The sequence below is a fragment of the Tupaia chinensis genome, unplaced genomic scaffold (assembly GCF_000334495.1).
Source record: "Tupaia chinensis unplaced genomic scaffold, TupChi_1.0 Scaffold000316_1, whole genome shotgun sequence".
In the NCBI taxonomy this organism is placed as follows: Eukaryota; Metazoa; Chordata; class Mammalia; order Scandentia; family Tupaiidae; genus Tupaia; species Tupaia belangeri.
The window spans coordinates 2,637,459-2,651,502 of NW_006159809.1; the positions used below are offsets into that span (position 1 = coordinate 2,637,459).

Genomic DNA, 14,044 nt, shown 5'->3' on the forward strand with positions numbered 1-14,044 from the left:
CCTGGCTCCTTTCGGAGACACCCAGTTCATTGCGAGCCTTTGGCGGCCCCCAAGACTCCGAAGTCAGAGTTGATTGGAAAGCGAAAAGGCTGTTGGCGCCCCCTAAAGCTTCAGTGGGACTCTGTTGGTGGAGAAGGGCGCAGCGCTGCGTCCTGGGGGCAGCGGGGGCGGGGAGCGTCCCGACGATGGGGGCGGGGGGCATTGTATATGGGACGCATGTGGAGCACGGAGATAAGGAGGCCGGTTGACTAGGAAGGAGAGGAAGGGCAAGCACATCGCTCTAGCTTTCTATTTCGTTCTTAGCAACGGCCTGAGTTCTCACGTGAAGCCTGAGTAGGGACTCCCATCCCTATTTTACAAACGTGGGAAATGAAACGCAGAGGGGTTAAGTAATGGCCACGCAGCTAGGAAAGGGCTCAGCCAGGATTTGGGCCTCTGCTGCTCATCGCCCAGACCCTGCCCTACAGAGGGTTGGTTCTCTGTTCAGTCTGAGCAAGAACCCGCCACCTCCTGCTGGCTCACGCCACAGAAGTCCAGACTTTTTCCTTTTGAGCAAATACTTAAAAGTTTATTATAAGGTATGTGCGTGCGCGCGCGAGCGAGAGAGAGAAAGAAATCATCCCCCCTACCCCAGGAGAGAGGGCCACTCCGTACTCCTCTATCCGCTCTCCCCAGTTCGCTCAGATTCTGGGCTGGCCTGTGTGTCCCTCAAGCGGCTGATTCAGTACTCTCTCTGCTCAGTAGGCCATTTGGGATTCAGCCCCCTTAACCTTCATGCCACCTGCTGGGCCGAGTAAATATACATCCTAGATCCAAAGGACTTAACTTCTATCCTCATAGTTCAGTGGCAAGCACTGTTTTACCTTTGAACCTCCTTGTCATCCGGTGTGTCACCAAATCTCCCACTCTTCAGAAGGCTGGCTGAAGTCTCTCTTCCTTGAAAGGCAGTTAAGCTTGGTGGGTGGCTAGAAGACCCTGGAGCTAGACCACCAGGGTTTGAATCCTGGCTGAGACCCTTCAGTACCCCTTCTGTAGCTGGATTCCCTAGTGTGTAGAGAGGATAGTATTTAAAGCAATGGTTCTTAACTGGAGTTTTGATTTTGCCTGCCTAAGTGACATCTGGCAATGACTGGAGATGTGTTTGGTCATCGCCATGTAAGGGGGAGAGCATGCTGTGCGTCAGATGGGCAGAGGCCAGGGATACTCATCTGGGCAATGAGCAGCTGAGGCCCAAAGCCTGGCTGAGCCCGAGTGGCCCCAGACAGCACCGCATAGGGAAGATTTCTTTGATCCAGCATGGTAACCGTGCTGAGGTTGAGAAATCTTGGTTTCATGTACCAGTTCATGAGAAGTGCCACTATTTCCCACTCTCATCCTTTTATCTCACCAGTTCGGCCATCATATTGCCCACTATTCCCACACATCTTCCAGTGCTAGAATGCTGCTGCTAAATCCACAGCGGGCCTTATGGCCCCGATGCCTTTGCTAGGCCCCCATTGCTGACAGGAAGGGATAGCAATCTTGCGGAGGTGTTTTGCAAGCACTGGAGATAATTCCTCTGCATGTTACAGCTTGGGAATCACTGTTTTGCAGAATAAAATCTAACCTCTGACCTTGCACATCAGACTCTTCACAGCTGACCTCAGCTGACCTTCCCAGCCTCCCCTGCATCACCTTCTCTGCGTTCCTCCCGAACCTCCCAACTCACTCTTCTTTGGCTATTCTAGGTTCTGACTTTGGAATGCCCTGTTTCCTGCCTTGGTTGGCAAATTCCTCAACATCATTTGAGACTAGAGCTCAAATCCCCTTCTGGGTGAGGTATTTTTCATTTCCTACAGACACTTCTGTTGCTCCCTGCTGCCCTGGCACCTCCCCTTTTTTCTTTCAGTATCTCTCTCTGGTAGTACTTCCTGCACTGTGTAGGGACACCTTGTCAGCCCTCCGCGGCCTGCATTCGAATCCCAGCTCTGCCACTTACTAATTCCATGACCTTGGGTGAGTTGACTCAGTCTCTCAAAGCCTTAGTGGTAAAATAAGACAACAAAGACTGTCTTCCCTGCTATCTAAGGGTTCGTAATTGTTCATCTTTTTTTTTTGAGAGGTTTTTGCTACAGGGCATGTGCGCTTGCCAGATAGAGACAGAGAGACAGCGAGAAATCACTCCTCCATTCTCCTCTTGGGATCTTGGGCACGCATGTACATGCGCCTGGCATGAGTTTTAAGCCACCGGGTCCAGGATGCGAACCGCGGTTGACTACATGGGAGTCCAGTGACATAGCCATTACGCAACTGCTGGTCCCTAATTGTTCATCTTAATACTGGGTGCCTACGCTGTGCCAGGACATGGTTCAAGTTTAGCATTTTATGAGCCTGTGCTCATTTAATCCTTATAATGCCCTTTTAAGGTTAGTACTGGTATTGCCCTATTTTACACACACACACACACACACAAACACACACACACACGCACACACACACACAGAGGCCCAGAGAGCCCAGTAGTTTGCCCCGAGCTACACAGCTATTGAGTGGTAGTAGGAGAACACACACTCCTTCCACTGTGTAGGTAGAGGGCTTAGCCCAGTGCCCATCATGTAGTCTATGTTCAGTACATGCAAGCTGAGGTTTGCCAGATGTGTTCACGCAAGCTTGAAGCCACTGGGTTTCCCCCTGCACCACACTTGTGATTGAAGTCTGTGCCGTTATTTTTCAAACTCCTGCTCCTTTGCTTTCCTCCTTACTGTGCCCCCAGCCACAGAGGGGCAGGACATTTGAGTCAATCCCCTCACACAGTGCTGGGCCAGCAGCACTGACCTTGCTGCTAATTAGAGCCTAACTGTGCCTAGAGAGGGCCAGGACAGCATTGAGTATTGGCATGGAAGGTGAACTCAGTATACATACTGCCTGGACAGAGGTACAGACTTGAGGGTTGGGAGCTCTGTAACCCTAGCCTTGTCTGTCCCAGGCATGTGACCTTTGCAGTGAGCACCTTGCCCATAGATATTGGTTAAACCAATCATTGAGTGATGGCTGAATGAAGGTCATCAACTGGGTTTCCTACCTTATATTTGATCAGATACAGAGGATGCCATCTCTCCAAGTGTTACAAAGAACATTGATCTATTTAAGGAAAGTGTATTAAGGGAATTGAATAAGGTACGCTGGGGAAGTGGATTTGCACCCAGTTATTGACTGATGTGAATTGTGTTTGACACCGGATACTAGGTTACAACTGATCCCCAAGGCAACCTGGGATCTTTTGTTTCCCCAGATGCAGCCCCAGCTTTGAAAGTGAGCCCCTTCATTGCTAGTCCCTGGGCCACTTGCTCTGCAGGCCAGACTGCCTTGCACAAATACCTGCACGTTTGTGTACACCAGCTTCCTGCACAGCTGTGCCACACAGCTGTGATCCCCTCGAGTTTGCTTGTTTTGGCAGATTGTCCCCAGAACCTCAGTGGGATGAGGTCACATGGAGTGTGCAAGGCCTCACGGTTTTTTCAGGGGCCATGGAAACACTAGTAAGGGCTGCTTGTGAGGGTGGAGTGAGGTGAGAACTTTCCATCCATCGACACATCCGATTCCCTTCCGATCCCTTGCGGTACTGCCTTCCCCTTCAGACACCAGTCTCTTTCTGTTTCCTGGCATTATCCCCTCTCCTAGGTCACCGGAAACAGCCCCCACTCCTGATATTAATGACTGGAGTAAAAGTCAGACCCACAATCTTTGCATATCACTTGTATTTGCACTGAGGCTTTTATAGCCTGGCTCAGAATGTAGACTAGCTCAAGGGTGGTGGGGTCAAGGGGGTATCAGGCCCAGTGCCAGGGCCTCAGGCCTCTGATGTCATACCTGGTTGGCTGCCATTGTGAGGAGCACCTCTTAATTAACCAGCAGGCGGATTTCTAATGAGGCTGGCTCCTGCTTTGTGAGCCTGGTGCTGGGGAGACACACTTCACCCTGTTTAGCTCATGGGCTGTCTTCTCTGTGAAATGTCTCCAGCTCTTTGAGTCTATGTGAAATCCTGCTTGGTACTGTAAGGGGCGTTTGGGCATCAGAAGAGGGTGGTGGTGGAAGCTCGTGTTAAGGTGGCCTTGGGATGTGTGTGCAGTGAGTAACTCCATGCTAGGTGCCAGGGACGGAAAGAAGAAGATGCAGTCCACACCATCAAGGGCAGTCCAGGGCACATGATGGATGTGGGAGCAGATCATCAGAGTGTGTTGGCTGGAGAAAGGGATCTAAGCAGAAAACCGGGAGCTCAAAGGAATCAGTCAGTATTTCTGCTAGAAGAGTCCGGAGAGGCATCAGCGAGAAGATGTTTGAGCTGGGCCTTAACGTTTAAATAAGAGCTCGCAATTGGGAAGACTGCTCATCAGAGGGCAGTGCAGACAGGAAATGGCATGTACGAGGTAGAGAATCCAGGAAGAGCTTAGTAGATATGTGGGGATTTTGTGGAGACTGGAGGGCTGGAGATAGGTCTGGGGAGGTGACTGACTTTTCACCAGTTCAGGAGTCTGTCCCCATGCTGTCAGGAGACAAATGGAATGGGCATTTAAAGCTTAGTGCTGGGCTCTTTGAATGGAGGCTCTGCGTGTTTGCCTGCTGGCCTCGTTTCCTCCTGGGCCTGGGCCAGGACAGGACACTGTCTCCAGTAAGCAAAGAAACCATAGTTAAAAACAAAGCTGAGCTTTGGTGGTGATTTTGTTTTGTTTTGTTTTCAAAGCCCTGGCTGATGAACTATGTGGATGGCCTTTGCAGTGTGGACTTTTAAACAATTATTTTTAGAGCTTCCAGAAGTCTGTATGAATTGCTAAATAATTGTTAAGTCTCTCTAGATTTAGAGAGAGAGAGAGAGAGATTGATTTTGAGTTTGATATCGGGTCTGTTTTACATAAAATCCAGCCTGTGATCTACAGATCAGCTACTGTCAGGATTGACCCATTTGCAAGGAATTATATTCACATTTGCAGTCCTTTGCACCCAAGAGGAGAGTACACACACACACACACACACACACACACACACACAATGTGTGTACTGATAGCAGGGAATTCCCCACAGGTAATGGGTACCTGTGCTCATTGTACAAGTTGTGTAGGCCCTTCTCTAGGCCATCCTGAGACCTGACTCACCTATTCACACTTAGTGACCCCTGCATATAAGAGGCACTTAGTAAATGCTAGATGAGTGATGAACAGCTGAGCATGGAAGGGTCTTCCCAGCCCTCAAGATGCTCATTAGCCTAAGAGAGACAAGAGCGAGAACACAGCAGAGGGGACCAGTGCCATGACAGGGAAGGCATGGGTTTCGAGGGTGGTGCCAAGGATCAGGGAACAGCAGCAGGGACATGGGTGCTGGCTTCGAGTTCCATCTTCTCACCCAGGACAAGTGGCCCCATGACTTATTTCTAGGGGTTGATTGTAAATAGCAGCACCGTGGGTGTGTGTCTGTTTTAAGTGCCTTTATCACACCGGTCTTCACCCTTTGAGGTAGATAAATAAAAGGAGGAAACAGGGTCACACCTACAGCTGGAAAATAGCCCTGGAACCAGATCCAGGCCACTGATCCCCAAGGCCTACCCCACTGCCCACACAGCTGCAGGATACTCACGTTATCATCAAAGATGCTTTCAGAAAACCCATTTCAAAAAAAAGAAAAGGGATAAGGGTGTGTGGGCTGCTGTGATGTACTGGAAATGGCCATTTCCTCCCAGTTTTTCCCCCTTTCCCTCTCCACTACCTGGTGTCTGAGACTGCCTGGGGCCGTGTGCCTCTCCCTCCCTGTACCCCTCCCCTCTTTGATCGCTGAGGCAGCCTGCACTTTGTCCTGCAGGGTAGTGAGGAGGCGGGAATACTGCTCAGCAGAGAAGCAACCATAAACTTGTGAGGAAAAGAGGGCTTTTTACAAAGCACCTGCTGTAATTTAAGCCTCTCCCCTTTTGCCCTGCGCCCCGCTGCCCCGTGTCACTCAGACAGGCAGTAGCTGCAGGGAACGACTATGGGGGATCTTGTTTCTGCACGGGGACTCTGATCAAAGGGTCTGCCTAAAGCTGTCTTCCCCAGGCACCTACACAAATGCGCTGTCTTGTCCTTTTGCTCGCTTCTCTTGTCAGGACAAGACAGGCCCGTGGGAAGGGTGAGCAGATCCTCTAATTAGAAAACAAGTGTATTGCTTTCCTGAAAGCCTCATCACATGTGCTTCTTGCCCAAGCAATTGGTGGCAGTAGGCCCCTTCTTCGTGACACTGAAATGTGGCAGAGAACATGTAGGTAAAGGGGCTGAGCCCCTGGGAGGGAGTTAGGACTGCCACCAACCTGCTGTGAAGACTTGGTCCCTCATTCCGACAGTGGTACAGGAATGGTGGCCTGGATGTCCTCCACTGCCACACCTTGCTGCCGTGGTGCAACAGTAATGCAGTGCTCCACGATGCTGAAGCCACATGAGAAGGTCCCAGGTTCACATCCGGAGTCCTCCTTGTACATGCCAGATATGCATGTGCCCATACTGGCTGACAGAGGCTGGAGAGGTGCCCTCCCCATCATGGAAGAAAGAAATCAATAAACAAAAATAAGTCAATAAGCAAAAATTCTGAAAACAATATCCTGGACATTTAGTCTGTAAAGGACACACACATTAGTGAAAAATGTCCCTGTGATTGGACATGTGCGCTCACAGAGGTGACTTAGTGGCCTTAGTGTGTGTGCTCATCTCAAGCTGCCATTCTTGTTTACAGTTACAGTTCTAGGTCCTGGGCACACAGAGATGAGAAACACCTGCCCCGTTTATATATATGTGTGTGTGTGTGTATATATATATATATAGAGAGAGAGAGAGAGACGAGGTCTCTCCATGTTGCAGTCTTCCTGCTCAGCCTCCAAGCTGGGACCACAGGTTTGTGCCACCACACCCACCACGGTTTTAGACAACATCTTACTATGTTTTCCCAGCCAACCTTTAACTTGTGACCTTCCTGCTTCAGCCTCCCAAGTTGCTGGGATTACAGGCACATGCACCACGCTGGCCTTTAGGCTGGACTGGGAATTGAACCTGGGGCTCCCATGTGGTCCCAGCTTGTGGCACACAGTGTCTTAGCAGCATGTGTCACTGTGGCTGGGCCAGTTAAATACTCTTCTGCTCAAGGAACTCACCACTCCCATGTAGAGACAGACGAGGGACTCAGAGGTGGTAATGCAGTGTTTGCAGTTTTCGTCTCCCTCATAAACTAAGTTCCCTGAAAGCAGGACAGGTGGCTTGTTAGTTCTCACATCAGCAGAGCCTTCAGTGAATTTCAGCACAGGGCGGGCGCCCCATCAAGGATGTTAGACTTCCCTAAACTGTCGAGTTAGAGTGCCATTAGTGCACTGAGGAGGGACACTGAACAGGTTGGATGGCAGGACCCATCCAAGAGGAGGCTGAGACCGGCATCCAGACTGGCAGTAGGGAAGAGGGCAATCTGGGCAAAGGTGCCTGTGGGCTGTACAGCATGGCCGGGTGAGCAGGCATGCTGGGATTACAGGCCTGGGAAGGAGGAGGAGAAGGGTAAGTCTGTAAAAGGCTAAGGAACTGCATCGGTAAGGGCCTTGCTGAAGAACTCGAGCTTCACTGTGAAGACATTGGGGAGCTCCTGAAGAGTTTCTCACTGCGGAGAGAGGGTAGAGTTTTATTGTAATCATAGACCTTTCTGGCAATAGAGTACATTTAGGAGAATAAGATACATAGCAGGAAGACCACTGAAGGTACCACTGACGTTTAGAGAGTGGGAAAAGCCTGGGGTCTGGAGTGGGATGCATCTCATTCTACTACTCAGCCCCACAATGTCTCTGTGTATCTTTGGCTGTGTAGCAAATGTCTCTGAGCCTCTGTTCTCATCTGAAAAAGATGACTCTCATCTCTCCCTCAGAGGTGGTGTGGATGGTGGTCAGGATTATGTAGGATGAGGTATGTGGAATATCTCCCCCAGGGGTTTACACACAGCTGGCATATGATAATAGTGGCTGGTGTTAGGGAGTCATTGGGAAAGTTAGGATGCATTTTTGCATAGGAAAACACAGAAAAATACATCATGACTTTTCTTATGACCCAGTATTTCAATATGGTTGCTCCTTATTGTCATCCGGGTGAGAAATGATAAAATTCTAACTAAGATACTGGTAATGGGTGGAGCATTGGGCGTGGACTCAAGAAATACTTTGGCAATGAAATTGACATGATTTGGTGACTGATTGAATGGAGGAGTAAGGGAGGGGTAAGAGGCTGGGATGACTGACATTTTGGCCTGGGCAAGCCCTAGGAAGGAGAGTGGGGCTATTCATTAGGAGAGAGAACGGAGGTGGAGGAGTAGCATTTATAGGAAAGGATGATGAGCTCAGTTTCAGACATGCTAAGTGGGAAGCATCAAGGATAGTCAGGGAGTACTGTCGAGTGGGCAGCTGGTTTTGTAGGTTCAACATTCAGGAAAGAGGTCTTAAAGAAGATTCAGGCAAACTGTTACAGAAGGTCATGAGATCATAGTGTGCATCAGATGACCAAGGAGAGATGTTGGGCGTGAGAGGAATTATAATGGCGAATGCTTATTCAGTGTATATTGTGTGTTGTAAATGCTTGATGTCTGTTAGTCCTCTCCACAACTATTGCCAGCGAAGATTACCATTTTATTTGTTTTACATCTGAGTAAACTGGGGCACCAAGATGGTGAGTGACTTTTTTGAGGTCCCACAGTGTAAGTAATGGACCTGAGATTTCAGCCCAGTAAGATCGAGGTGTGTCTAGACTGCCTGTGAGAATTGGGATCTCAGGGACACAGTAGTGACCTCTGGGAAGGCAACTGGGGATGAGGGGCAGTATGTGCAGATAGGCAGGAGGAAACAGGAGACTGAGGTGTGGAAGAGGGAGTTTCTTGGAGGGAGGATTCAACAGCATCAATAATGTGGAGGTCTACTAAGCGAATGGAAACATCCATGAATTGGGGACTTAGGAAGCTATTAGTGACTTGGTGAGGAATGGTCGAGAGATGAGGTGTGACAGACATGTCTGAGGTAAGAAGGTGGAGATTCTAAACATAGGCAATTATTTCCAGAAGCTTGGCTATGAAAGTAAGAAGAGAGAGACGGGAGCCAGATGGCGGCACAGTGGTGCTGTCACTGGACCTGCATGGGTAAAGGCCATGGGTTTGTATCCTGAGATCTTCCTGAGCATGCCAACTGAGACTGGAGGTGGATGGTGGCAGAAGTCCTATTGGCATGCCTGTCTCTCTCTCTCATGAAATGAATAAAAATAACAAAAGTTAATAAAAAAGAAGAGAGAGAAGACAGTAGCTAGAGATATTGGTAGAGTGATGTTTTAGTGATGGAAAAGATTTGCATCCACTAGGGGCCTTCTAAAAGTTCATAGAAATGCATATTAGGAAGAAATGATGCATGGATTTCAAAATGTTTTGCACCAAAATAAATTTAATTTTCCATGAATTTTTGAAGTTCCCTCACATTTGTATAAAGAGGATGGAGCCACAGGAAGCCTTGTAGAGTGGACAGGAACTTACTGTGTATCTGCATGCTCATTTTTCCATGCAGATTTTTAATTAATTAATTTATTTTTACATTCAATCACTGTGTATCATTGCAATATACTAAATGAATTTTCCCATTCTGAATACACTGTATATTGGTTCAATCAAAGATATTAATTGCTCTCCCCATATTCTGGACGGCTTCCATGTTGATGGTTGGCTGTCACTAAAGAAGTCCCAGGTTGGGGGTTCAGACCTTTAGCTTTCATTAGGTGGAGCAGAGAAAGTTCTTTCATAATGTCCAATGGTAAGTCAACATATGTGATTAAATCCAGACCCTATCAAATCCATGTACAGTCCACCAACCATTGCATTTGCCTTTGAACCATTGTCTGAGAGAGCATAATGTACTGGAGCTCCACGTCCTGCTCAGGGAGTTAGTGTGTGCTCTCTGGATACCTAGGAGGTGAAAAGGACAAAGCCTTGAGGAGAAAGGATGGGGACCCAGATCACAGCAGGGGTTGTACAGAGAGGACACCAGCTTTAAAGTGGATGCAAGACCCTTCATCCTCTCTGCAGAGGGAAGGTAGTCCAGGATAAAGGCAAATTCATGGGAGGACACAGAGAATTGCTTGGACCCCATAAGAAAGAGAAGGCACGTTCCAAGGAGGTTTCTGGGGCGACTCTAGATAGATGACTTGGCTACTGCCATGTATAATCATAATCATGGAAAAGACTAGCATTTCCTTAAAAATGCCTTGGTACCAAGCTCAGATGACATAGATCCAGCAGGCCCTGAGAAGGTCTATTTATAGGGGCAAAGATAATCGCTGTCTTCACACAAAGGATTTTTTTTTTGTTCAGACCAGAAGCAGAAGGCATACAGGGTTAAAAGCTTGACTTAAACAAGAAATTCAGCTTTGCCTTGGTTTGCAGAGCTGACATCCCTGAGGCTCAGGGCTAGCATTAGGGTTTGGCTGCCAACTTCATAAATTTGCCTTGGTTGAAATGGCATCTTTGCTCTTCTTGGAAATGTCTCGGTGAAATGCACACACCTTCACAGAGGGCCTTTATGGATGGGGCTCTCCTAGAGAGACACTTTCCTGAATCAGACAGGCCACACAGGAAATGGCCTTGGTGTATTTTTTCCCCTGCAGAAAGCACCCACTCAGCTGAATTAATTGCTTGATCTTGAGACTTTGGGTATCAGAGAAAGTGAACAGTGCATCTTTCAAGAGTCACATTTCAAGCTTGAGGTTCACTCAGTACTGAAGGTTATGTGGGGATAAGGGAGGAAGAACACCCCTGTGCACACCGTCCTCATCCTCACCCTGTCCTACCCAGGTCTCTCGCCTAGATGTGGGTATGTGCGGAGAGCCTGTGGCTGGGTGTGGGTTTGAAGGATGTACAGGGCATTCACCTTAGGGATAGAGAAGTGCAGCTTCAGATGTCTTGCCCACCTTTCCTCAGTAGGGGTGGAGCACATCCTCCAGGAGGGTGTGTCTGAGATACTGCATGGCTCAGCAAAGAGGTGGACTCAATGAAAATACATAATCCTGTTTGTGACTTATTCATACTCCATAGGATCTCAGTTTCCTGTTGTGGGAAAGGCCTGTGTGTATGTTCCACACTGATTCCAAGAAGGCATGCATAGGGATTGTACACGTGCTTCGAATATCCACATCCAGGCTCTCCATGGTGCTTACACTCGCTCAGCCTTCTGGACATGGAGATGCTGAACGACTGTCTTGTGTCCTCAGAAAATAGCAGCCTTGCTACTTTGGATTTTTTCTTTTGTATTTGATTCATTAATACAATGATTTTTTTTTAAATTGGTCAGCCTTTCATTCATTCATTCAACAATTTGAAAACTCCTGTGTGGCTGGCTCCAGGCTGGTTGATGATAAAGTGGCGGTGAGTCTGACAGTCTTAGTTTCTGTCTTTTTGGGACTCACTATTGTTGGGGGACAGACATTAAGGAAATAAATATGGACAGTCTCCACCTGAATGATTGCTGTTTTTTACAATGGTGTGAAAACGATATGCATGTCATCGTACTCTGAGTACCCATACCACCACCTGTTTTTCACCTACAGTTAGGTATTCAGTAAATTACATGAGTGATGCCGCACCTTATTATCAAATAGGCTTTGCGTTAGATAATTTTGACCAACCATAGGCTAATGTCAATGTTCTGAACACATTGAATGTAGACTGGATTACACTGTGATGTTTGGTGAGTTCGATGTACTAAATGCACTTTTTTACTTAAATCAGAACATACATAACCAGGTTGTAAGTCCAGGAACTTCCGAACCCAGATAATACGTAATTATGAACTAGGATAAGTGCTATGGTGGGTAAGAACAGGATGCTGTTTTAGGAGAGAATGAGAAAGGACAGTTTAAATGGGGGTGTGAAGGGCACAGACACGTAGACCCACATACAGCACACATGACATGCGGTTTATGGAGGGATATTACATGGTGCTAAGGCAGCTCCAGTGAAGCAGTGCCTGACCTACGGTTCAGCTCTGAAAGACCTCAGGAAGGAAGGGACATTTAAGAAGACTCTTGGAGAATAGGTACACATTTTCTATGTGGAAAAGGAGTGGTGGTATTCTAGGTGGAGGGAGCGTAGTGTTTCTGGAGGACTCTATTCTGCAAGAGTGGAGTTGATGCGGCATATAGGGAAGCATAGAGAAGAGCCAGGCTGGATGGGCATGGGCCAGCTAACACCATTTTCTTTCTGTATTGAAGCAGGTCACTGGAGTAAGTGGTCAGCAAACATTTTCTATAAAGGATTAGGTAATAAATATTCTAAGCTTTGTGGGCCATATGGTCTCTGTCATAACTGCTGGGCTCTGTCATTGTAATGCAAAAGAAGTCATAGACAATAGGTAAATGAATGTGTGTGGATGTGTTCCCATAAGACTTTGTATCTAGAAATAGGCAGTGGGGTGGGTTTGCCCAAGAGTTGTAGTTCACCAACTCCTACCTAGAATGATAGCTCCTGTGGCTATGTGGAGGTTGGATCGAAGGATGAGGACACGAGGTAGTGATGCCAGTTAGGAACTGTTTCTTTCTTTCTTTTTTTTTTTTTCTTTTTTTAAATCACTAGATGGTGTATGTGCTTCCGAGAGAGAGAGAGAGAGAGACAGAGAGAGAGAGACAGAGGCAGAGAGAGACAGAGAGGGAAAAAGCAGTTTCCAATGCTTTTCTGGTCACACCACAATCCTTTCTCCATTTCTCCATCCCTTTGGTATTCTGGGCATGAGATTCAAGGTGCCAGGACCAAAGTCTGACTTCCTTTACCACTAGGCCATGGGGCTGATCCGCTTTTTAAAAAAAGTTCATGTATTTTATTTGTGATGGGGGCATGTGTACATGGACATGAGAGAGACAAAGACAGAGAGAGGAAAGAGAGGGAGGACACCCTCGACAGGGTCTCATCGTACCATGGCCCTTTTCCCTGGCCCTCCCGCTCGTCTGCATGGTGGGCACATGCTTGTGCACTGGGGTGTTTTCAAGCCAAACCCCTGGGGATCCAAATCCGCAGCTGGCACTGTGGCTTCCAGCACTGCAGTTCAATTTGCTACTTGCTGTGCCACCAGGCTGGGCTGGAGCCACTGCTTTTTCATTCAGGAACTAAGGAATGAACAATGGGGAGAAATGGTTTGTGACATGCTCCAGAGAAAAATGATCCGGCCTCATGACCAACGTGTGGGAACATGTCTAGTCGCGTCTTTAGTGCTCAGACTTTCTGGGCATGTGACTCAGAATCACACGCACATCCTGGAAGTCACATGCTAGTTCCTAGACATCACACTTGGTATGTTACAGAGACTACCTCATTGTTAAGCATACTTCTTAAGCATTCTTAAGAACATTCATTTGTATTTCTTAGTTCCATACTGATATTTAAAAATGGTTAAATTGCTTGCCCAAAGTCACATAGCTGGTAAGTGGAGGGGCTGAGATTGAACCTGGGTCTGGTGTCAAATCCTGTGCTGTCTCTGGGATACAGAATCATCCTCCCTCCTCCCAGGGTGTGGCATGAAGATGCACCTGTGAGTCTGTGCAGCTCTCTCCTCTCCCTCCTCTCTGTCCCTCTAACACCCATCAGACCTTTAAGGGTCTCAATCAGCTTCTGCTGCAGCAAGGACTGGACCTGTTTTATCTGATTAAGTATGAGCTTATCCTGTGTTTGAAAGGACGTGCAGCAAAGCTCAGACCTGGACTTGGAGCTCTGACCTGACGATATGTGCATGTAACGGTATGGAGAAGACACTGTCTTATTAAGTTATGGGACAGAGAGTCTCTGAATTTAAGTGCCTGGGTTAGAACATTGTCTTATTCACCGTCTGAGGTAGATGCTGGGGAGATGTTTATCAAACTGAATAATAGTATCAGATAAGAGAAAGCATGGAGGTTAAGTCTAGCACCTAAAAGGACAAATCTAATACATACAATTAAATTTATCAATTCGGTTACCTTTCTTACCTTCGATCATTAATTTAGTGACAGTAAATGATTGAATAGGG

General features: G+C 47.6%; 1 protein-coding gene across 1 annotated transcript in view; it reads left to right on the top strand.

Moving 5' to 3' along the window:
• The window catches only part of EVA1A (eva-1 homolog A, regulator of programmed cell death), a 58,634-nt gene that overhangs the window by 717 nt on the left and 43,873 nt on the right, over window positions 1-14,044 (top strand). The gene's annotated exons all lie outside the window — the stretch shown is intronic.